This window comes from Camelus bactrianus, chromosome 8 (assembly GCF_048773025.1).
Source record: "Camelus bactrianus isolate YW-2024 breed Bactrian camel chromosome 8, ASM4877302v1, whole genome shotgun sequence".
NCBI classification, from domain to species: Eukaryota; Metazoa; Chordata; class Mammalia; order Artiodactyla; family Camelidae; genus Camelus; species Camelus bactrianus.
The window spans coordinates 71,130,662-71,155,303 of record NC_133546.1 but is presented as its reverse complement, the minus strand read 5'-3'; the positions used below and the strand labels follow the sequence as shown (position 1 = coordinate 71,155,303).

The following is a 24,642-nucleotide window of genomic DNA, read 5'->3' as shown; positions in this document are numbered from 1 at the left end:
TTCTTTCTCTTTCTGGCTTACTTCACTTAGAATGATAATCTCCTGGTCCATCCCTGCTGCTGCAAATGGCATTCTCTTATTCTTTTTTATGGCTGAGTAGTATTCCGTTGTATAAATATACCACAGCTTCTTTATCCAGTCATTTGTCAATGGACATTTAGGTTGATTCCGTGTCTTAGCTATTGTAAATAGTGCTACTATGAACATTGGGGTGTATGCATCTTTTTGAAATAAAGTTTCCTCTGGATATATGTCTAGGAATGGGATTGCTGGATCATATGGTAAGTCAATTTTTAGCCTTTAGAAGAATCACCATACTGTTTTCCATAATGGCTGCACCAAACTCCCTTCTTATCAACAGTGTAGGAGGGGTCCCTTTTCTCCACATCCTCTCCAGTATTTACCATTTATGGACTTTTGAATGATGGCCATTCTGATTGGTATGAGGTGATACTTCATTGTAGTTTTGATTTGCACTTCTCTGATAATTGGTGATATTGTACATTTTCTTATTGGCTATTGGCCATTTGTCTGTCTTCATTGGAGAATTGCTTGTTTAGGTCTTCTGCCCATTTTTGGATTGGATTGTTTATTTTTTTCATATTAAGTTGTATAAGCTATTTATATGTTCTGGAAATTAAGCCCTTGTCAGTCTCATCTTTTGTAAACACTTTCTCCCATTCCATGGGTTGCTTTTTGTTTTGCTTATGGTTTCCTTTGCTGTGCAAAAACTTATAAGCTTAATTAGGTCCCGTTTGTTTATTTTTTTCTTTTATTTCTGTTGCCTGGGTAGACTGTGCTAAGAGAACATTGCTGAGATTTATGTCAGATAATATTTTGCCTATGTTTTCTTCTAAGAGGTTTATCGTGTCTTGTATTATGTTTAAGTCTCTAAGCCATTTTGAGTTTATTTTTGTATATGATGTGAGGGAGTATTCTAACTCCATTGATTTCCATGCAGCTGTCCAGTTTTTCCAACATCGTTTGCTGAAGAGACTCTCTTTACTCCATTATGTGTTCTTGCCTCCTTTGTCAAAGATTAATTGACCAAAAGTTTGTGGGTTTATTTCTGGGCTCTCTATTTTGTTCCATTGGTCCGTAGGTCTGTTTTGTACCAATACTGTGATGTTTTGATTACTGTATCTCTGTAGTATTGCTTGAAGTCTGTGAGGGTTTATTCCTCCAGCTTCATTCTTTTTCTTCAGTATTTCTTTGGCAATTCTGGGTCTTTTGTGATTCCATATAAACTTTAGGATTATTTGTTCCAATTCCGGGAAAAATGTCCTGAGTAATTTGATAGGGATCATATTAAATCTGTAAAATGCTTTAAGTAGTATGGCCATTTAACAATATTAATTCTTCCAATCCAGGAACCTGGGATATCTTTCCATTTCTTAAAGTCATCTTTAATTTCCTTTGCCAGTTTTATAGTTGTTTGCATATAAGTCTTTCACTTCCTTGGTCAGGTTTATTCCTAAGTATTTTATTTTGTGGATGCCATTGTAAAACAGATTGTTTATTTACTTTCCTTTTCTGATATTTCATTGTTAGTGTAAAGAAATGCCACTGAATTCTGTATGTTAATTTTGTATCTTGCTACCTTGCCAAATTCTTTTATCAGCTCTAGTAGTTTTTGTGTGGCACCCTTAATATTTTCTACATATAGTATCGTGTCATCCCCATAAAATGACAGTTTTAGCTCTTCTCTTCCAATTTGGATCCCTTTTAAAGCTTTTTCTTCCCTGATTGCTATGGCTAGGTCTTCCAATACTATATTGAACAGAATTGGTAAGAGTGGCCTTTGTTAACAGAATGCCATTATATGCCTATCATAAAATGATTAAGTGTTTTATTTTTCTAGAAAACAGTGATCTCACAACCTTGAATTTTTCTGAACATCCTACTTCATGAAGGAAACTTTCTTAGTCATTATGTGTAATCAGTGACAACATACTTAGTTACTAAGTATTACTAAGTAAGAATTGTGTAGGATAAGCAAAACCAAATTTTGTTAACTTGATTAGGTAAGGATACATAAACTTGTTGCTTATATTCTGGCCATATAAATCATAGATTAAGATTTGCAAATATACGATTAAGTTACATAAAATCGCAGAGCAATGGCTTTCTGTTACATGTTATAAGGAAGAGGTGAACAAGCAGTTTACATTTGGTGGAATTTTATATGCTATTCCCAGTAAAATATTTTATATAGTATGCATTTGTTTCAAATAAGTGATAACCAGTTATTACTGTGAAGATTTAAAAAATACAATTTTACATGAGAGCAGAGAGTTTTTTTTTGCTTATTCATTAATGTATTTCCAAACTTCAAACAATGTTTGAGACATTATAAGTGCTTAATAAGCGTTTAAGAAACAAATGAATAGTAACATCAGAAAATTTTGATTAGTAAATTTTTTTAAACTTAAAAATATGATTCAACTAAAATACAAATGATAGTATTCACACATTTCAAAAGAGGCAATCTTTCAAAGATTTTGAAATATGCCATCTTCTCTATATGTAATATGGGTCCTGGAACAATCCATGGTATTAGAACTTTTTCTAAAATGTACACAAGGATTTTAATTAACCACAGGGTTTTATTAAGGAAATAAAATCAAAATTAATGATGCTTTTAGTGAAGCTTGTCTAATGATGTCAGTTGTCTAATGAAACTTCATTGTGTAACAAATGTTAATCAGAGATAAAAGACCAGGAAACACACACAAATAATTACAAACCACTTAGTCTGAATACATGTTTTTGAAAGAAGAATCTAATTTTGCCTGATTTACTAATATGATTTAGGAATTTTCTGGAAAGCCAAACAAGGAAAGTTTAAGTCACTATTAGAAAAGATTCAGTGACGAAAACAGCCCACTTCCGTAAATAAATATTGGATACTTACTATAGTAATGCAATTAACATCTAAGAAACAGCTCCTGCCTTCAAAGATAACAAAACCTCGCCAAAGAGACAGGCATTTGTAGAGAACTCTATAGAGCATTATTAAAGGAAGGGAGAGAAAGCCATGGCATTTCATTGACAACTGAACATTGAAATGGGTTCTGAACGATAGACAGGAATTTGGTCCACACGCCACAAGGCGACCTGGCTCTTAGGCTGAGGAAAGTGGGAGGAAAGGGGTGGAAGGTCCGTGTGTTCCCACTGCGGGCCATGATTAAGAGCGCTTGTCATGTGGTATCTCGGTCAATCATTAGGCATTATTTCCAGCTCACAGTTGAGGAGACGATCAAATTTAAATGAATTGTCTGCGGTCAAAAGGCTCATAAAAGATTTGGGACTGGAATGGAGGTATGGCCTTTTCTTAAGCAAGTAACTCAGTCTGCAGAAACTTAAGATAAATACAAACAAACCAACAAATATTCGGTAAACTTTTCATTATAAAGACCCAGGAAATCAGTTATCTACAGCTGAAAATAAAATATAACTTATGGTCTGTGATATTTCTGTGCCTCTGCCTAATATCTGGATGTGACTGACACTCATTGAACGATAGCTTTATTCTGCACTGAGCTACTCATAGTAACTACTTTTCCTTTCCCAAATACTTTCTTCTTTTTAAAGGTCTTCTGAATTCTCTGTCAAAATAGTAAACCCATCTACTTATTCAGACATATATATGAATTTCGGGAACATGAAAATGACAGACCAATTATGCAAGTATTGATGAACGATAAAGGTTTGCTTTTCATTTTAAAACCATTTCTCTTTTCTGTTTTATTTACGTTAACCATTGGTTGATTTCATTGAAATAGGAAAATTAACATTCTCAGTACAGCAGAGCCACTTTAAAATATTTATTGTATAACAGAATTTGTCCTTGAAAAAAAAGTCACCATTTTTATCTTTAAAAATACATTTTGATACAAATATAATAAAAATAAAATTATAAATATGATCTAATAATATAACTTAATGATTGAAATCTAGTATAAGGAAGTGTAAGATAAAATGGCAAACACAGTTTTAGAATCAGGAGATCCTAACCATAAGCCTTTTGAGCATATTTAACAGTCCTTCAGTTGAGGAAGAAAAATTCTACTGCTTTAAATATTTAAAGGTTATTGAATAAATAATAAACCATAGAGAAACATGGCCTATATTGGTATGTTAAGAGGGGAAAAAAAAAAAACCTGATGAGCTATTCACTTTTATATCTCTACTTTATGAAATGACTTCCAAACAATTCTGGGGGGGTGGGGGAAGAGTTCCCAAGGTCTCAGAGAGACAATCAGACTTTCCTGTTGCCCTTAAGATGTAATTAATCAACTACAAAAGGATTGTATCAAATGATTCCCTAAAAGAGAAAGAGTCAAGTTTTTTTTTTTTAAGTGCCTAACTAATAAGTAAATTCTAAATATGCATGAGAAAGATTTGATTAAACATTATGGTCTTGCCAGACTGGTGTCATGTATTTTCATGAGCATTCAAAGACTGGATTATAAAATCTAGGCAGTTTGCTATGTTTCCTTCAAAAAACACTGTATTTCCTTCTTCTCTACCTGGACTGCCCTTCCATTTGGTCTCACATGATTGGCCTCTTTAAATCTCAGCTAACAAATCACCTCCTCAGAAAGTCCCTCCTGCAGTATCAACCTGTGTGTAAACTGACTTAATATCTGTTTGTAATCTGTTTTATTTCCTTCACAGTACTCACCATAATCTGAGTATTTGCAGCCTGTGTATTTCTTTATTTTCTATTTCCACACCTTGGACTCTAAGCTCCTTGACAGCTGAGAGATGTTTTTGTTCACAACCAGACATTCTGATAATGTAAGCAACATTCTAAGATGGGAAAGATGGGGTCTACAGAACATCTTGATATTGTCAAATCACTTTACTAACCTAAATCAACTCAAAACAAATTTCACTCTCAAAAGTGTCCTTTAGAAGTTACAGCACTTCTGCACTTTTCAATTTTTTTTTTTTATTTTGGCCTTCCCAATAGCACATGTGTCAGTTTAGCTCCAAATTTGGCACATGAACATCCCTTCAGTATAAAACGAGATAATTTTGCCATTATCAGGATAGATAGCATGTGAGATCATGAGAACTTGCCCTCCCATTTACCAAAATCCCATTTTGATAGATGCATATATGAGTCATGATTAGTAATGAGAACTTTTGGTTTCTATTGAGAGACACGTATTGGATTTATCCTTCTGCTGTAAACATGTATAAACCTGGACAAAAGCAGTGCTTTTCACTAGAACCACAGACTGTGCAGGGCTGCAATGCATGTCAGAAGGGAAGCACATGAGATGACCTTCATATAAAACAAGCTTACTTTCCAGGGATAGTTTCCAAACTGAAGCATGGGGAGTTTAGTTGCATACAGAGAGCAATCTTGTACAGCAAAGGAAATACCTATCAGAGTGTGGGGTTGATGTGGAAGGTGAGATATGTAGGGCAGGGTATTAGAAAAGAGATGGCTGCTCAGAAGAGAAAATATACACCACAACCCTTGATTTTTGATTGAACACTAATCTGTGCAGGCACAGGTAACATTCTGTGAGAGTTGCCAGGAAACTCTTGGGAAGTTATGGGATAAAGAGCAAATATGGAGTCCACCAGGGTGCTGGGAGATGTTGAACATGTAATCATCAAAAGTGGAAAGATTCCCATGCCTTAAAGTGGGGCTAACATAGCACTAGCATAAGAGCTCTCTTAGACTGACCTGAACAAGGCTTGACAGGAGTCAAATCAAATCGCTGGTAAATTAACAGCTTACCAGCCCAAACTGATGTTTTTGTTTGTTTGTTTGTTTGTTTTTAATAAAGACTTCCAACACTATGATATCTGCAGAATCCAGCATCTAAAAGAAAATAATCAAGTATGTGGATAAACAGAAAAATGTTATCTGTATCTCGGAAAACTAAGAGAGACAATAGAAACAGAGCCATAGATTACATAGATATTTGAATTATCATCTAAAACAACTGTTGGAAAAATGTTTAAGGATTTAAGGAAAATGATAGAAATAATAAGTAAACAGGCAGGAGTCTCAGCAGAAAAAGAAAAACTATAAAAGCAGCCCAGTATAATATCTGAAATTTAAGGGAAAAAAATGGATAAGATTAGCATCACAATGCATTGTAAAGAAGAGAGCTTGAGTGAATTTGAATATCTAAAGTAAAGCAGAGCTAGAAGGAAAAAACTCAAAAAATGTGGAGACTCAGTAGCTTGTGATCACATGATCTAATATAAGCATAATTGGAATAACATATTACAATGAAAGATTGAAGCAGAAGAAGTATTTGAAGAAACATTGATCAAATTTTCTAAATTTATTCAAAATAATATATCCCAAATCTAAAAAGCCCAACAAAAGTCTAAAAAGAATGAACACAAAGAAAGCAACACTAAGTCTCATGGAAATCAAACTGCTGAAAACTGGTGATAAAAAGAACAAGCAAAACTTTATCTAACATGAATCTCAGCAATGTTCTCTTAGCACAATCTACACAAACAATAGAAATAAAAGCAAAATGAACAAATGAGACCCAATTAAACTTAAAGCTTTTACACATCAAAGGAAACCATAAGCAAAACAAGAAGACAACCTACAGACTAGGAGAAAATATTTGCAAAAGATAAGACTGACAAAACCTTAATTTCCAGAATACATAAACAGCTTATACAGCTTAATAAGAAAAAAACAAACAACCCAATCTAAAAAATGGGCAGAAGAACTAAACAAGCATTTCTCCAATGAAGACATACAAATGGACAATAAGCACATGAAAAAATGTTCAATATCACTAATTGTCAGAAGCAGCACAGCCAAAAATTGGTGATGGTGCAGTGACACTGAGAAAAATTCACCAGTTTACCAGCCCCTAAACAAGACATTAAATGATAGAAGTCAAATGCTAGACAAAAGCCAAGTCCAGATCAAATCCTGACTAGATTGATTTAGTTGCTCATATCAATGGCTGACAAGAGACATGCCTTTTTCCAGTCATAAACTGTATTCAGTTCAATTTCTACCACCCTATATCAATGTCTGTTATTCAATTTTTAGAAAAGGAGACACACCAAGAGCAACTAAAAAATATCTATTGTCAAGAGGGAAATAATCAACAGATCTAGACAAGAGATGACTCTAGATGTGGAATTATTAAAAAATGAGTTTAATATTAACATTAACTTTAGAGTATTAAAATTTAGGATAACTATGATTTACATTTTAGAAGATCTAGTGGAAATGGAGGATAATACTCTGAAACACTTCTTAACAAATTTAAAAAAATATAAATCACACTATATAGGATCTCAGGTTACAACTGATTTAATCTAGAAATGAACAACATAAAGATAGCTGGAAATGTTTTAAATACTTGGGGAATAAACAACAGACTTCTAAATAATATATGATTCAAAGAAGAAGTCTCAAGAGAAATTTAAAAATTCATTGAACTAAATGAAAATATAAAATTTGTCATGCAGTTGTATACAGTATTTTGAGAGAAATTTATAGCATTGACTAAGTATATTTGAAGAGAAGGATCTAAAATGAACAGTTTAAACTTTCACTTCATTAAACCATAAAAATAAGATTAATAGAAATCCACTTCAATATAAGAAAATATATATTTTAAAATAAAGCATGTATTACTAAAATTTAAAACAGATAATAGAGAAGTCAATAAAACTAAAACTTGCCCTTTGAAAAGATCATAAAACTGATAAATCTTTGACCAGGCCAAGTAAAAAGAAACAAAAATAGAAGACACAAATTACTAATATCACAAGTGAAAAAGGAATGGTCACTACTTATTCTCTGAACATTGAAAGGAAAATACAGGGATATTATGAAAAACCTTGTGCTGACAAATTTGATAATCTAGATGAAATGGACCACTTTCTTAAAAACACAATATACTAAAATGAGGGAAATAAATAGTAACAATAGTTCTATGTCAATTAAAAATTTCATCCAAAAGTTAATAACCTTAAAAAAAAAAAAAAAACCTACTAGCCCCTGGTAAGCTCACTGGTGAATTTTACCAAATATTTGAGGAAGATACACCAATTCACTACAAAAAATGTGTAGAAAATCCAAGCAGAGAGCACACACCCTAACTCATTTCATGAAGCCAGCATTACATTAATACCAAAACCGTATAAAGACATTTCAATAAAGGAAAACTAAAGACCAGTATCACTCATGAACATAGATATGAAAATTCTTAACAAAAAGTTAGCAAAGTGAATCTAATAATATATAAATGATTTTTACAGTATGATGAAATAGGAGTTATACCAGGTGTCCAAGTCTAGCTAACCATTCAAAAATCAGTGACTATAAACAATCATATGAACAAAATAAACAAAATAACATGATGTAAGATGCAGAAAAAAATGAATTCGATACACATTTATTAACAAACAGAAACAAAAACAAAAATAAAATACCTCAGCCAATAAGAATAACAGGGAAATTTCTCAACAATTATAAAAAAAAGCAACAAACTTGCAGATAACATCATGATTAATGGTGAGTAACTACATGCTTTTCCACATCATAATGGATATCTTAGCTAATGCAATAATAAGAAATAAGGAGTACAAAGATTAGAAAGAAAGTAACAAAAATGTCTTTGTTCTCAGATGTATGATTGTCTAATGTAGAAAATCTAAAAAGAAAAAAAAAGGAACCTTGAACTGATAGCTATTACAGGTAACCAGCAATTAAACAGTATTAAACTGGAAATCGATTATAAAACACAATAGGATTTATATTAACACCAAAAAAAGAAGTAGGCATAAATTTAGCAAAAACACTCCTCCCCATAACAGCAGAATACACATTCAAGTGCAAATAAAACATTCTCCAGGATGGATCACATGATCACATGCTAGGTCACAAAACAAATCTCAATAAATTTAAGAAGATCGAAATCATTTCAAGCATCTTTTCTGACTCCAGCAGTTTTAGTACAAATTTAGCAAAATATGTAACAAATCTATATGAATAAAAGTATAAATCTCTAATTAGATAAATCACAAAAGATTAAATAGTGAAATACTTTATTTCATAGACACCTCACTGTTTTTAAAATATCAGTTCTCAACTTGATTTATAGATTCAAGGCAATCCCAATCAAAATCCCAGCAAGTTATTTTGTTCGTATCAACAAATTATTTAAGTTTGTTTGTAAAAGCAAAAGACAGAATATCCAACACAATATTGAAGAACAAAGTCAGAGAATTTACACTACCCAACTTTAAGATTTACTCTAAAGTGACAGCAATCAAGACATGGTTTTGGTGGAGTAGAGACAAATAGATGAATTTCACTGATTATCTCCATCTACACAAAGGTATGAATATTTTCAGTTTTCATTTAACTTGGTCATTTGACCACTCCTTTCTAGATTTTTTTTTTCCCCTCTTACCTCATAGGTTTCTAGACTTTCTTACCTCCATTTTACTTTTGTCACTTTTGGGATTTGTCTCTTCCTTTGCAGGCTCATTCATCTCTTCCCTGTTACTAACTCCTTAGGTTCCTTTAGGAATTACCCTATGTCTATCTCCTTACTCATTTTATACCCATCCACAATTTTCATCTATATGCAGTTATTTACATGTTATTGTGTCATGATACCTTCCTTATTCTCTGAATGCCAGACTCTGGTAAACAGCCTAACTGACATCTTTTTTTTTAATTGAAGCATAATCGATTTACAATTTCTGGTGTACAGCATGGTGATTCAGTATATATATATATATATATATATATATATATATATGTAAATTTATTTATATACTTTTTCATTATAAGTTATTACAAATTATTGAATATAGTTCCCTATGCTGTACAATAGGAACTTGTTGTTTATTTTATATATAGTAGTTAGTATCAAAACACTTCAATATCAACAAGTTTAAAACTGTTAATTTGAAACAATGAAAGGCACAGAAATAACCCAGATATGCCAACCAAGAATCTTGAAAATGTTCCTGATGTCTTCCTCATTCTTTCTACCATATCCAAGTCACAACAAAGTTATGTTGGTTGATAACTCAGATATCACAAAACAATGTCTTTGTATCTCTAGCATCGTCAACCTAGTCTCATATTCTATTATATATATTTCTTCTTTTCATCACCTTTGAGCTCATTTACCTTACCTGCATTGTAACTAGTATAATTTTATTTTCACTGCTAGTCTCTATCATGCTATCACTATGCTCCAAAAACTTTAATACCTTTCAATTGTTCTATCTACTTACTTATCTATCTATCATGTACCTATCCCAAGTTCTGTAATGGTTCTGCATACTTTTGCATCTAATCTTCTGCATCTTTTGCCTGACTTTGTGTCCTCCAGGTATTTTTGATCTTATTTCTGTCTTAATAGATCTATGCTTATTTTTTTAAAATCTCATGCCTCTCCCATTCACTTAGATAACTTCTATCAGATTTCATTTTAAGTTACTTCAGGGAAAGCCTTCTCCTGACTTTTAAGAGTTACTCTAATAGATGCTTTCATAGTATTAATTATCTGCCCTCCCAGGGTATTTTTCACTATTTTAATTTTACATATATTTATGTAATTCATCACTTACCATGTAACTCCCTACTAGAATGCAATCTCCAGGAAGGAATGGAGATACCTGGTTTTGTTCACTGAATGGAGTGTCCGTCATGGAATAGGCTTGCTCTCAGCGCTGATTCAGTGTCACAGAATGAATGCATGTGGATGGGAATTGGCTCATCATTTCTTTGACTTCAAAAGCAGGGGTAAATCATAGGCAAACATATTTTAGGTTAATATAGAATGAACGTTCCAACGTATACTCTTGTTTATAAATGAAATATGTTTCCTTGAGAGTCAACTGTTTAAAAGAATAATTAGTCATTTTATTACTTATGATACATCAGGTGATTTTAGCACTTTTATTACTGCCAACAAGCATGCATGGGAGACATAAACTCAATTCTTGCAGGTTTAAAAAAAGGGGGCTCTTGTGATAAGCAATATTTTAGGAGTGATGCTCCATAAATGTTGCCTTAGTAAAATCTCTTTTTCGAGTGTGAGCGAAACCTGTGAATATGAGATCTCACTCCCATTATTATGTTAAATTATATGAAGAAATGAATATCATCTGGGCAGACTTAATTTAATTATATGATCATTTTAAGAGCAGAAAGTTTTTTCCAGGTGGTTTCTGCTCAAAGGATTTGAGGTGTTCATGATGACATGGAGGATGGAGGGGGAGCAGTTTACTTTCCAAAGAATGGCAATGGCTGACACTCAGCAAGAGAAAGGGGATTTTGGACCTCCAGTGTACAGAACTGAATTCTACCTGAATGAGTTGAGAAACTAGTTTCTCTAGATAAGAGCCCAGTCTAGCCCAAACCTGACCCCAGTCTTTTGAAACCCTAAGGAAAACAAAAACAAAAACAAAAACAACAGTGCAGCCCACCCAGACTTCTGTCCCACAGAGCTGTGAGCTAGCAAATGCGTGCTATTGTCTTCCCTGGTAAATTTGCGGCATTTTTGATTTGCAGCTGTAACAAATTAATACATCTCCCGAAGGATAAATGATTCCTCAGATATCTTACATCTTATAAAATATAACAAAGGTAGTACTACAGCCCAAGACAGTTCTGGCTTCAGATCTCTAGCTGTTTTGGCGCTCGATCCACACAGCACTGTACAAATCTATTAGGGGGAAAAAAGAGGCACCAGACACACTTCAGGTGGATCAGAAATTATGTTTCTTTCCCTTGAGTTGTAGATAACACAGTACAGTTTTCAAAAGTTGTTCAGTTGGCAATTAAGAGATCCAAGTTCTAATCCTGGTACAATCCTTAGCTTTATTATTTCTCTCTGAATTTCTTCTTAGTTAACAGGCGATCCTTTCCAGTTCCAATCCCTATTAATTCTCTTGTTTGTTTACCTTGCCTTCAAACAATACAGCCTTGAGATATTGAAACTATCTTTAGCTATTTTTGGTATCCCAAGAGTGTCCAGCATACAATTGACCATCAATACATAGCTCATCATTATAGGTCCATGGTAACCTTCCTCCAGTTACCTTATCAGTTCTTCTCTAGGAACTATGAGGCAGCGAACAGACCTTCTGAGTTTTAAAAGTGATCCCTTTATATCATTTCAGTGTAAATAAACCTTGAAGATAACTTTTTTCCAGGAATCTCTTGGAAAAAAAAAAGATTCCCTTTGGATAAAATTTATTTTATCATCTACAAGCTTCATAGTTAGTTACTGAAGCTAGATGTTATATACATACATCGGAAGTGGTTCTTAGGATAGAATTAAATTGTGATAATTGTACTTAAAAGTACTTTACATACCTCAATTGACAGTTCACTGCTGCTTTTCTGAAATAAAAGAATACGGTGGAAAACACCTTTGAATGAGAGAGCTACTAGTTTTACACCTTCAGACTTTTTACATGACTTCCTTCTCATCAGTTCGTCTTCCTGGCACACACCTCCTCAGATTGCTTGTCCTTCACTATTATTTTCCCAGGTTCTCAAGAGCAGGGTCTGAATCATGGCAGCATAATACTTGGTAAACGGATTTTATTTTTTCACTCTACTTCACCTGACCATCATGCTGACAAAAATCTACCTTCGTCTATTTTAGTAGGTGTGTATAATATAAAACTGCATTTTTTCCTAAGAATTTCAGAGGCTTAACAATAAATAGCAATTTAAAAACTTATAAACTAGAAACACAAGCAAAAGTAAATATGAACATTCTGAAAGCAGCCTTATATTTTATAGGCTGTATGAATGCTAATATGCTACTTTTGAATGTTTTTAAATTTATTGTGACCCAAGCTTGTCATCAAAATGACTTTCAACTTTTGTCTATGTTCCATTTGATGTGGACAACCATTATATTTTGATGATAAATGAAAGTCACTTAAATAATGTAGAGGGATTATTTTAAAGCCTCACTACCTTTATGCCCATCAATACTATTTGTAGATCTGCCAGTGAAAAATATTATGAGTATACAAACTGCATGATTCAAGATGTTCAACGACTATATACAAAACTGATACAGACATTTCTCACCTGATAAATAACACTGAATGAATCACTTAGGCACAATTTGTGAGATTTCATCTTCCTTTGGAACATTAAATATTGGTTACCATCATTGGGAGAATTTTACACTGAATGGACTCTCACTATTATCCACAGTGGCAATCTCTGAATTTAGCAGTCTCTCCTTCTCTTGTTCTGTATACTCTTGCTATTCACACCAGCTGTATTCTCTTGTTCAGTGCAGCTAAGACATTTTTCCTCCAGCTCGTACACCTGGTCTACACTGTCTTCCCCCACTCCCATTGGAAACAAGCTGTCACAATTCTGTCTCTTGTGTCCGTTGATTGAAAACATCAACCCATGATTATGAATCTCTCTTCTTCAATTTCCTAGCAATGCAGTTAACTTCTCCAGAAGTGCGTCTTGCTTTTACAGTCTTTACTATAAAAGCAGTTTTAACTCCTCATAAGCATTTTTCAAACCTGTGGATCACTGTTGTTTAACTACAGTTCATGAGCAACTACAGAAATATATGTAAATACTGCATTTTTGAACAATAAAAACATAACCTTAGTCATTAAAACTTATTTTAAAACCATGATGTGATCATTCTTAAAACATATGAAGAAATAAAAAACAAATTTTAGGGAAAGTCATCTGAGAAACCACCAAATTATCTAAGGAAAGTTATCATGCTCGCATCATTTCCACCATGTACATTGAGGAGAAAGCAACAGGCATTTGTACCAGGTCCTAGAACTGCAGAAATGAAGTCTTAATGAGCTCAGAGACTTGCAAATAAATAATTAGCCTCAACGTGGTAACTTTCAGACATACATACAAAGGAAGGAACTATCTATCCTACTGTGTCAGAAAAATATTCAAAGATAGCATGGCATATGAATTCAAAGGAGAATATAGTTTCACAATTGGAGAAGTTAGAAAAGGGGAATCTAACCTGTGTTGTGTGAGGCATTTCCAATGCGTGTTATTAAGGAAAATGATTAGATTTCCATTCTGCAAATGGTTCACAGTGAGCCCGAGAAGGCAGGGAATATTTCAAGGGTATTATACAATGATAAGATTTTTTTTTTCATAAAGAGAAGGAAAAATCATTGAAAGTTATCAGGTTATCAGTCAGAAAATATTTTAAATACTATTTGTGTTTTAGAAAATAACTTGATGTGGTGGATGTTAGTGTAAACCCAAAAAGGGTGTTGTTGAAATAATGTTGTTAAAAAAACACAGAGTGAACCTGTAAGCAAAGGCAGTCTTCAGGGAAATACAAAAGAAGATAGACCTCGCAGGTAATATAGAAAAGTTGTATAATGAAAGCACAACCACTCAAAACCTATGGGACACAGCAAAGGCAGTGCTAAGAGGGAAGTTTATAGCGATACAGGCCTTCCTCAAAAAAGAAGAACAATCTCAAATAAACAATTTAATCCACCACCTGAATGAATTAGAAAAAGAAGAACAAAAAGCCCCAAAAAGCAGCAGAAGGAAGGAAAAAATAAAGATCAGAGAGGAATTAAATACAATAGAGATTAACAAGACCACAGAAAAAATCAACCAAACCAAAAGCTGGTTTTTTGAAAAAGTAAATAAAATCGACAAACCTCTGGCCAAACTCACAAAGAAGAAAAAAAGAGAGAGCACAAATTAGCAAAATAAGAAAGGAAAATGGAGAAATTACAACAAACAAAATAGAAATACAGAATATCATACGAGAATATTATGAAAAACTGTATGGAACCAAACTGGATAACATAGAGGAGATGGACAAGTTTCTGGAAACATACTGTTCACCAAAACTGAATCAAGAAGAATCTGAACACTTGAACAATCCGATCACTAGAAAGGAAATAGAAATAGCAATTAAAAACCTCCCTACAAATAAAAGTCCAGGACCGGACGGCTTCACCGGGGAATTCTACCAAACATACAAAGAAGAACTCATACCAGTCCTTCTCAAACTCTTCCAGATGATTGAAAAGGAGGGAATACTCCCAAACTCATTCTATGAAGCCACCATCACCCTGATACCAAAACCAGGCAAAGACACTACAAAAAAAGAGAATTATAGGCCAATATCACTGATGAACATAGACACCAAAATCCTCGCCAAAATTTTAGCAAATAGAATCCAACAACACATAAAAAAGATTATACATCATGACCAAGTGGGGTTCATCCCATGGACACAAGGCTGGTTCAACATACGCAAATCAATCAGTGTAATACATCACATCAACAAAAGAAAGGACAAAAACCACATGATCATCTCAATCGATGCAGAAAAAGCATTTGATAAAATTCAACACCCATTTATGATAAAAACTCTCGCCAAAGTGGGTATAGAGGGAACATATCTCAACATAATAAAAGCTATATATGACAAACCTACAGCCAGCATAGTACTCAACGGTGAAAAACTCAAAAGCTTCCCACTAAAATCTGGGACAAGACAAGGATGCCCACTATCACCACTCCTATTCAACATAGTCCTGGAAGTCCTAGCCACAGCAATCAGGCAAGAGAAAGAAAGAAAAGGGATCCAAATTGGAAAAGAAGAGGTAAAAGTGTCATTATATGCTGATGATATGTTACTATATATAGAAAACCCTAAAAGGTCCACACAAAAGCTACTAGAGCTGATTGAAGAATTCAGCAAGGTAGCAGGTTACAAAATTAACGTTCAAAAATCAGTTGCATTTCTTTACACTAACGATAAATCAACAGAAGAAGAAAGTAAAGAAACAATCCCCTTTAAAATAGCACCCAAAGTAATAAAATATCTGGGAATAAATCTAACCAAGGAGGTGAAAGAATTATACACAGAAAACTATAAACCACTGATGAAGGAAATTAAAGAAGACTTTAAAAAATGGAAAGATATTCCATGTTCTTGGATTGGAAGAATCAATATTGTTAAAATGGTCACACTGCCCAAGGCAATCTATAGATTTAATGCAATCCCTATCCAATTACCCAGGACATATTTCACAGAACTAGAAAAAATCATAATAAAATTCATATGGAACCATCAAAGACCTAGAATTGCCGAAGCATTACTGAAGAGAAAGAAAGAGGCTGGAGGAATAACTCTCCTAGACTTCAGACAATACTATAGAGCCACAGTCATCAAGACAGCATGGTATGGGTACCAAAACAGACATATAGACCAATGGAACAGAATAGAGAGCCCAGAAATGAACCCACAAACTTTTGGTCAACTCATCTTTGACAAAGGAGGCAAGAATATACATTGGAATAAAGACAGTCTCTTCAGCAAATGGTGTTGGGAAAACTGCACAGCAGCATGTAAAACAATGAAGCTAGAACACTCCCTTACACCATATAAAAAAATCAACTCCAAATGGATTAAAGACTTAAACATAAGACAAGATACAATAAACCTCCTAGAGGAAAACATAGGCAAAACATTATCTGACATACATGTGAAAAATTTTCTCCTAGAAGAAATAAAAGCAAGAATAAACAAATGGGACCTAATGAAACTTACAAGCTTCTGCACAGCAAAGGAAACCAGAAATAAAACAAGAAGAAAACCTACGGAATGGGAGAAAATTTTTGCAGGTGAAACCGACAAAGGCTTGATCTCCAGAATATATAAGCAGCTCATACGACTCAATGAGAAAAAAATAAACAGCCCAATCCAAAAACGGGCAGAAGACCTAAACAAGCAATTCTCCAAGGAAGACATACAAATGATCAAAAAGCACATGAAAAAATGCTCAATATCACTAATTATCAGAGAAATGCAAATCAAAACTGCAATGAGGTATCACCTCACACCAGTCAGAATGGCCGTCATTCAAAAATCCACAAATGACAAATGCTGGAGAGGCTGTGGAGAAAGGGGAACCCTCCTACACTGCTGGTGGGAATGCAGTTTGGTGCAGCCACTGTGGAAAACAGTGTGGAGATTCCTCAAAAGACTAGGAATAGACTTACCATATGACCCAGGAATCCCACTCCTGGGCTTGTATCCAGAAGGAAATCTACTTCAGGATGACACCTGCACCCCAATGTTCATAGCAGCACTATTCACAATAGCCAAAACATGGAAACAGCCTAAATGTCCATCAACAGGTGACTGGATAAAGAAGTGGTGGTATATTTATACAATGGAATACTACTCAGCCATAAAAACCGACAACATAATGCCATTTGCAGCAACATGGATGCTCCTGGAGAATGTCATTCTAAGTGAAGTAAGCCAGAAAGAGAAAGAAAAATACCATATGAGATCGCTCATATGTGGAATCTAAAAAACAAAAACAAACAAACAAACAAAAACAAAGCGTAAATAAAGGACAGAAATAGACTCACAGAGAATACAGACTTGTGGTTACCAGGGGGGTGGAGGGTGGGAAGGGATAGACTGGGATTTCAAAATTGTAGAATAGACTACACTGTATAGCACAGGGAAATATACACAAAATGTTATGATAACTCACAGAGAAAAAAATGTGACAATGAGTGTGTATATGTCCATGAATAACTGAAAAATTGTGCTGAACACTGGAATTCGACACAATGTTGTAAAAAAATTAAAAAAAAGATAAAAAAAAAGATAAAAAAAAAGAAAAGTTGTATATGAAATGGAAGTTTTGAATGAGTGTATTACCAGTAATTATTAAATGACAAGCTTATTTTCACTTTAAATGTTTACTATAAATAAACATTGTTATAAATGGCATAATATATTACAGCCACAGTGCACAAAATTTAAAAGAGCAAGTTAAGATAATTTTTGGTATTTTTGCCATACTGCAATTAAAAAAAAAACATTTTGGAACTGTTTAGGTCTACAAAAAAATATGTAGGATTGGTAATTATCTAATGACTAATGAGATTTATGTATTCAATCTAACTTTTCAAAATGAAATAATGGGTTTTCATTGTATTTATAGTGAACTACTCAAGCAAAATTAATTCGATGTGATTGCATTGCATCAATGCAGCAGAAATCAGGGCAGCTTTAGAAGGCATAGCAAGATGTTTTTAATTACAAGATGTTAATCATCAAGAATAATGACAGAATTTGTGTTGTGAATAGAATGTATAATTGGTAAGATCTCAGAAGGAGGTAAAACCAATCCTGGTATCTTAAATTATAATATATATATATATATATATTTATATATATTTATAAATATATTTATATATTTTTCTTAATATTCAAGTTCTTCAAGTACAGATTACAGTTTACCATGGAGCTGTAGCTCCTCCTAGTTGCTTAGGATTTACATGTAAAATACAAAAATGCCAAGAACAGTATTATAGGTAGAGAGTCAAGCATTAAAGAAAAATCACAAAATCGTGTATAAGGAAACAAGATGAGAAAATTTCACTTCTCTTCTCCCATATAGATCCATAGAAAGCCTGGGGAAAGATGAAGTATACCAATTCTGACAGCATTTATTTAATGAATTAAAGACATATAAGCTGTCATTTGATTTTATAGATAGATTTTATATATAAGTATATATATATAAATATTTATATATAAATTATGTCTTTATCATATATATGTATATATAAATATATAATTGTATATATAATTATAAATAAGTATATATTTATATAATTATATAGAGACTCACTACAAACCATTTGCATTGTTATATAATTTATTTTTACAAAACACTCAAATTTATTTATTTTTACAAAACACTCAAGTTCATTTTTTAAAGGAAAACAGTGCCTAATGACAGAAATGCTGCTACATCTGCAAGCCTGAGATAACATGTGTAATTGCTGTATCCCCACTTAACCAGCACAAGCATCCCTAAGAAAGAAACATATGCAGAACTAGCCACTAATTGAAATGCTGCCCTTGTAAGCTTCTGGACTTAGGTCTTCAGACACAAGGAGTTTATGCGAGAGGCTTTGCACATCAGCGTTAACTTTGGCAGAAATTTATCCTGTTTTCTTTTTCTGATAAGTCAGTTCTCAATCTTTTCCTCAACCTGAGGTTTATTTTGATGAGAAATTGGGTGAACAATTGGAACCCATTCTTGTGTCATCAGCTTGCCCAGAATTTCCTTGGACTGGGGCTATTTCTGAAGAGTTAAAATCATCATAGCTCTGTTTTTCCCTCCTCTTCAATAACAGATATGACAGTAACATGACATGTAAGAAAGACTGGATCTAAACTGTCATCTCTTTGAGAAGGCTACATAAAGGTGTTTTTGAGATTTATAGTCTCAAAGAACATGCTAGCTGAGTACTTTTCTTTTCTGTAAAATAAAACCTGCAGACACACTGGAAACAGGAAACCACTACCAGGTAACGAAAGAGAGAACTTTTAAATTTGAGTGTAGTAGTAAAAAGGAACTAGTAGGTTAAGGCTAGAACAGTTACTGATACAAGTAAATATATCACTACATTTAAAAAATCGATATTATTGAGAAATTTAAATATTTGCTTATTTTTTCTAAAAAATAATATAAAACAAAGTAACATTTTCCAAAGAATAAAATGGAGTTTCAGATCAAGTTTTAAGTTATATATGAATAGAGTAAATGAAAGAATGGTGCTCAATTAAAAGCTCTACATTTGATATCTATTTCTTGATATCTATTTCTTAAATTCAAATGAAAGTTATGCCAATATTCTACTCAGCCATAAAGAGAATGACATTCTGCCATTTGCAGCAACATGGTTGGACCTAGAGAATGTTACACTTTGTGAAATAAGTCAGACAGAGAAAGACAAACACTGTATGACATCACTTGTATGTAGAATCTAAAAAATAATACAAATGAATGTATCTAGCAAAACAGAAACAGACTCCCAGATACAGGAAACAAACTAGTACTTAAAACATTGAGGGGAGGAGAGACAAGACTGCGGTAGAGGATTTAGAGATACAAACTACTATGTGTAATATAGATCAGCAACAAAGATAAATTGTATAATGCAGGGGAATATAGCCATTATCTTGTGGTAGCTTTTAATGGAGTATAATCTGTAAAGATACTGAATAACAATGTTTATAGACCTGAAACTCATATAATATTGTAAATCAACTATACATCAATAAAAAATATAAAAATTTAAAATTATACCAATATTCCACTTGTTTAATGTTAATGTGAATAAAGTTTAAGATAATTCTATTTGGGGTGACAGAATTGACAAGTATTTGAATTCTTAGATCATTCATTTCCCTCATTCAGAAATCATAAAATGTTGTACACTTCTGTTGGTACAAAGATAAAAGATGAAGTCCCTGCCTTTCAAGGAGCACGTAGATTAGTGTAAGACCTGGACAGCAAAAATAAGAGAAGAGAGAGGGCAAAAGGGAGAGGAGAGAGGGAAAAATTGAAGGAAGATGGTCAGATGCAGGATCAGATATAATAAATCTTAAAAAAAGCATAAATGTCTTTACATTGCCCTTTTAAAAGAAGTCTGCTGGAGCAGATTCAAAACAAAATCCCAAACTAGGCTGAATTTACAAAACACATATAAAGCTAAATGGCACAGGGACAATAAAAAGACAAGACTATGCAACAATGCATCAATAACTTTGAGCCAAAGCAAGAGAAAGGAGCTATACTGGCCATTGGAAATCAGTGTGATTCTTTGAAAATGAATCGGTATATATAAAGGATATGAAAGTATTCATCCTCCTTTTTTTAATTGAAGGGTCTAACTCATCAAACTGTATTTTTTCTCACAAAAAAGCAATATATATGCAAGATAGATAGAGGAAAATAAAAGAAAATCTCAAAAAGCAAGGATTACAAAGTACCCATCATGGGACATAGTAACAGTTGTATAGTGTTACAATATTTGGATAACATATTAGAGCTAGTTTTATAATTAATTTTATGCAAAACATAGTATTTTGTCACCAGAATTTTTAATTAGCAATAATACACTCTTAACATTTCCCCATGTTGTTAATTAATTTTCTACAGCACGGTTTTGAATAACTGCCTAAAATTTCACCAGAAAGATAATTAATCTCAGGCATAGATATCTATGTATCTTCTAAATTGTCACTTTTATTTTAAAAAATCCTAGAAATAAACACCTTTCTATGTATATTTTGAAATATTTCTGGTTATTTCTTTGGGGCAATTTCTAACAAGGAATTTCACTGAAAATGCATTTTGAGTATGTTTTCACTACAGCTAAAGGAATTGTTTGCAACATTTGACAAAACTGCTTTCTAAATTAGGTTGTTTTCTACATTTTGATAGGCTTTAACTATTTGCAGATCAGCCAGGATTTTATTTTTTTATTATATTTTATTATTTTAACTACATCTTTGCCACAACTGATTATTGCTGTTTTTAAAATGCAGTCATTTGTTTGGTGAAAAATCACGTCTCACTGTTTGAATACGCATGTCACTGCCTGCTAGTGAGATAAACCCTAGTCAGGTTAAATATTTATTTGTTTCACATGACAACTTTTCCTCAAAGAACTATTTCTCCGCATAAATTATTGGGAGAAACTGTAACTCGGAAGCATTATGTATGTGTATATATGCATAAAGATCTTCACTGATGATTTATTAGTAAAATGCTGAAACAAAACAACTATTATTAAATAGATTGTGATGTATATTCTTTGTGGAATATGTTGCAGTCATTCAAATGGCATGACTGAAGACCACAGAGCATAATGGACAAAATACTCACATTATGTTATAATTATATAATTATTTTGCAGTGAGAAAATGCTAATAGATGAATGTGGACAAAATTTAAATGACAAAAAATATGTAAGATTGTGACATTAGAGCGATTATTTTGGTTTACTTTAATTTTCATAAATTTGCAAAAAAAAATTAGTAAGGTTTTCCAATCAAAAAGGAAGAGGAGGAGGAATTTGATGATGATCTTAGTGCCACTGTCATCACCATAATTCAGGTCTGATTATTCACAACTGAGCTCACAAAAGGGCCACCTTCCACCCCCTTGCCGCTGACCTCCCACATAACTTTCAATGGTGGCTCTTTTTTAATGGAATAAAGTTGAAATTTTCCTAATATGTTATACAGAAAATTACTTGAATATTTAAAGTGAAGGCTCTCATTTTCGAGTCCCTGGGTTTATATCCCGGATCTACCAGTCAATGACAGACTGGTTTTCAAGAGGTTACATACAGTCCTTGTGGCTAAATTTTGTTTTCTGTAAAATGAGGTTACAAGTGGTGCCTGAGTCTGGTGCCCCCCCGTTATCACAGTGATTGCCGAGTTCAGAAGACTCTGTAAGTGTTAATGACAGCATGATTTCCGTCACCTTCATACTCGTGGTACTGTAAAATTCTGCCCCGAGTTACCTTTTAATTCACAGACCCATTATGCATTATCTTAAAACATGTGGAGAAAAGGTCTTTGGCACACATACACATCATGCAAATTTTTCTCCTATAGCTGCCACACCCCAACTCCCACTACTGACCCCGTGGGCTGCCCTTTCCCATCCCTGTTATGTGTATGATTACAATTCCCTAAACTCCTGATCAAACTCAAAACAACAGTAAAGTGCCTTCTCAGTATTGTGATGGAACCGGCTTGTCCTGGCTCATGAGTGCTGACTATTTAGTTTTTATGAATGTTGTGAGCTGGTTGACATAATTTTGGCACACTGATATCAAAGAAAAAGATGAAGGGAGGAGGATACAGCTCAGTGGTAGAGTGTATGCTTCCTTGGCATGTATGAGGTCATGGGTTCTATCCCCAGTACCTCCATTTAAAAAAAAACAATAACTAAAAAAAAAAAAAGGTGAAATGATTTGAACCAGGGGAAGTAGATGGTGTTGTAAATAAGCCCTCCTAGCCATTTTTAATTCTGAGAGTCAGTTGTTAAACATTTACTGGCACATCACTGTGTCTTTACACTTTTAAGCTCTTTTGATTCTTATATGACACATTGGATCATTAATTTTATTTTATTTTTTTTAATTTCTAAAGTTTATTGACGTATAGTCAGTTTACAATGTTGTGTCAATTCCTGGTGTGCAGCATAATCGTTCAGTCATACATACATATACGTATATTCCTTTTGGGCCACTCATTTTGAATCAAAAGACATCTCTCTCTTTGAAGTTTGCTTTCACCACATTTTGATACAGGAGGAACCAGTCACTCAACAGGACACTTCTCAGTGTGCCTCTTCTGTCTCCTGTGGATAAGATCTACCTGACTGCTGGGTTAAAGGATGACTCAAATGAACACATAGAAAATTCATTTGTAAATCATAAACTGTAATAAAGAAAGGAAGTACTATAATTATCGCTCCACATTTCATCTTAACATGACTTTTTAAAATTAAATATTTTAGAGAGGTATTATTGTTTTTAAAATGCTACTCTAGAAACAATAATATGTTTTACTAAACTATGAGTTAACATCCAGCTCATAAGCCATCGCCTATACCTTTTGCACAAAGAAAATGTTATGCTATTGATTTAAAGATTATAACAAGCACTGAATAAAGTTCTCAACATTGGAATATTCAATCTGAAAGCATGGAGGTCACTGGATATTTTTAATCATGGATTTTTAATTCTATGATCAAATAGACTTAGCTTTAAAGTACACTTCCTACTTAAGTAAATTGTGGAATTAGGCATATAGAGAACAATAGAGATTGTATTAATTAGATTTTTAAAATTTTTGTCCATGTAACTCAGTAATAAGAATAATAAAACTAGAGATGAATTTACTATAAAGCTAATGAGTTTAAGCTCTAGGGCCCCTCACTTAGAAGTGGTTCTTCTAAGGTCTTGCGTTTAATTTTGTATTTGTAATTTTACATTCTTGTTATTAAAGCAGGTTCCCAGTAAGCTCCGGGTCCCTTTTTCAGTTCTGACAGGAACATTCATCTTCCCGTCTAAGTGTCACGGTTCAGAGCTCGGGCTGAGGGCCTGGTGCCTTGTTTCCCCAAAGGGTCTCTCTGATGTGTCTCATTGAGTCACTGCACCTAGATCAGTCTTCATGTCACAATGTGTCTGCACATAACCTAGAGGGTAGGGGGTGAACAAAATCTTTACATTTAATCAAGACCCTGGATTTAGGGCCCATTCAAATGAAAAATTGAAAACGTGAGCTTTTCATTGATCTCTAGGTTCTTGGTGGAGTTGGCAGAAATGAGAGAAAAATACATTGCAAAAGGCTACTATACGTTTCGTTCAGCGTCCCAGGACCCTGCAGGTTGTCTGTATTGGTCAGCTTCTAATCAGCTTCAGTCCTTTAATCTTACATTTCTTGAATTATTAAGGAAAGATTTCAACTGCTTAAGATGTATTTTCCCAATGTAGTAGTATAATTTGAACTACAAATGACAATTAAGGACTGACTAGTTCTTTTCTGATTCTTACCAAATACAAAAATTTCCAACATAGTGAGATTCAATTCAATAATTAGTTAAATCTGGCCTCACTGATACGAGATACTATATTTATTTTCAGAAGTGATAATAAAATGATGTAATGTTTGGTTGATAAAAGCAGATCCTAATGTTCCTGTGCCACATGTCACCACTCACTTGCTGAGGGTGAAGTCTGGACAGTCACAGGAGAGAGGCTGG

The 24,642-nt window shown here is 33.5% G+C and overlaps 1 protein-coding gene across 1 annotated transcript in view; it reads left to right on the top strand.

Moving 5' to 3' along the window:
* EYS (eyes shut homolog) overlaps positions 1–24,642 on the top strand; it is a 1,185,464-nt gene that overhangs the window by 439,152 nt on the left and 721,670 nt on the right. The gene's annotated exons all lie outside the window — the stretch shown is intronic.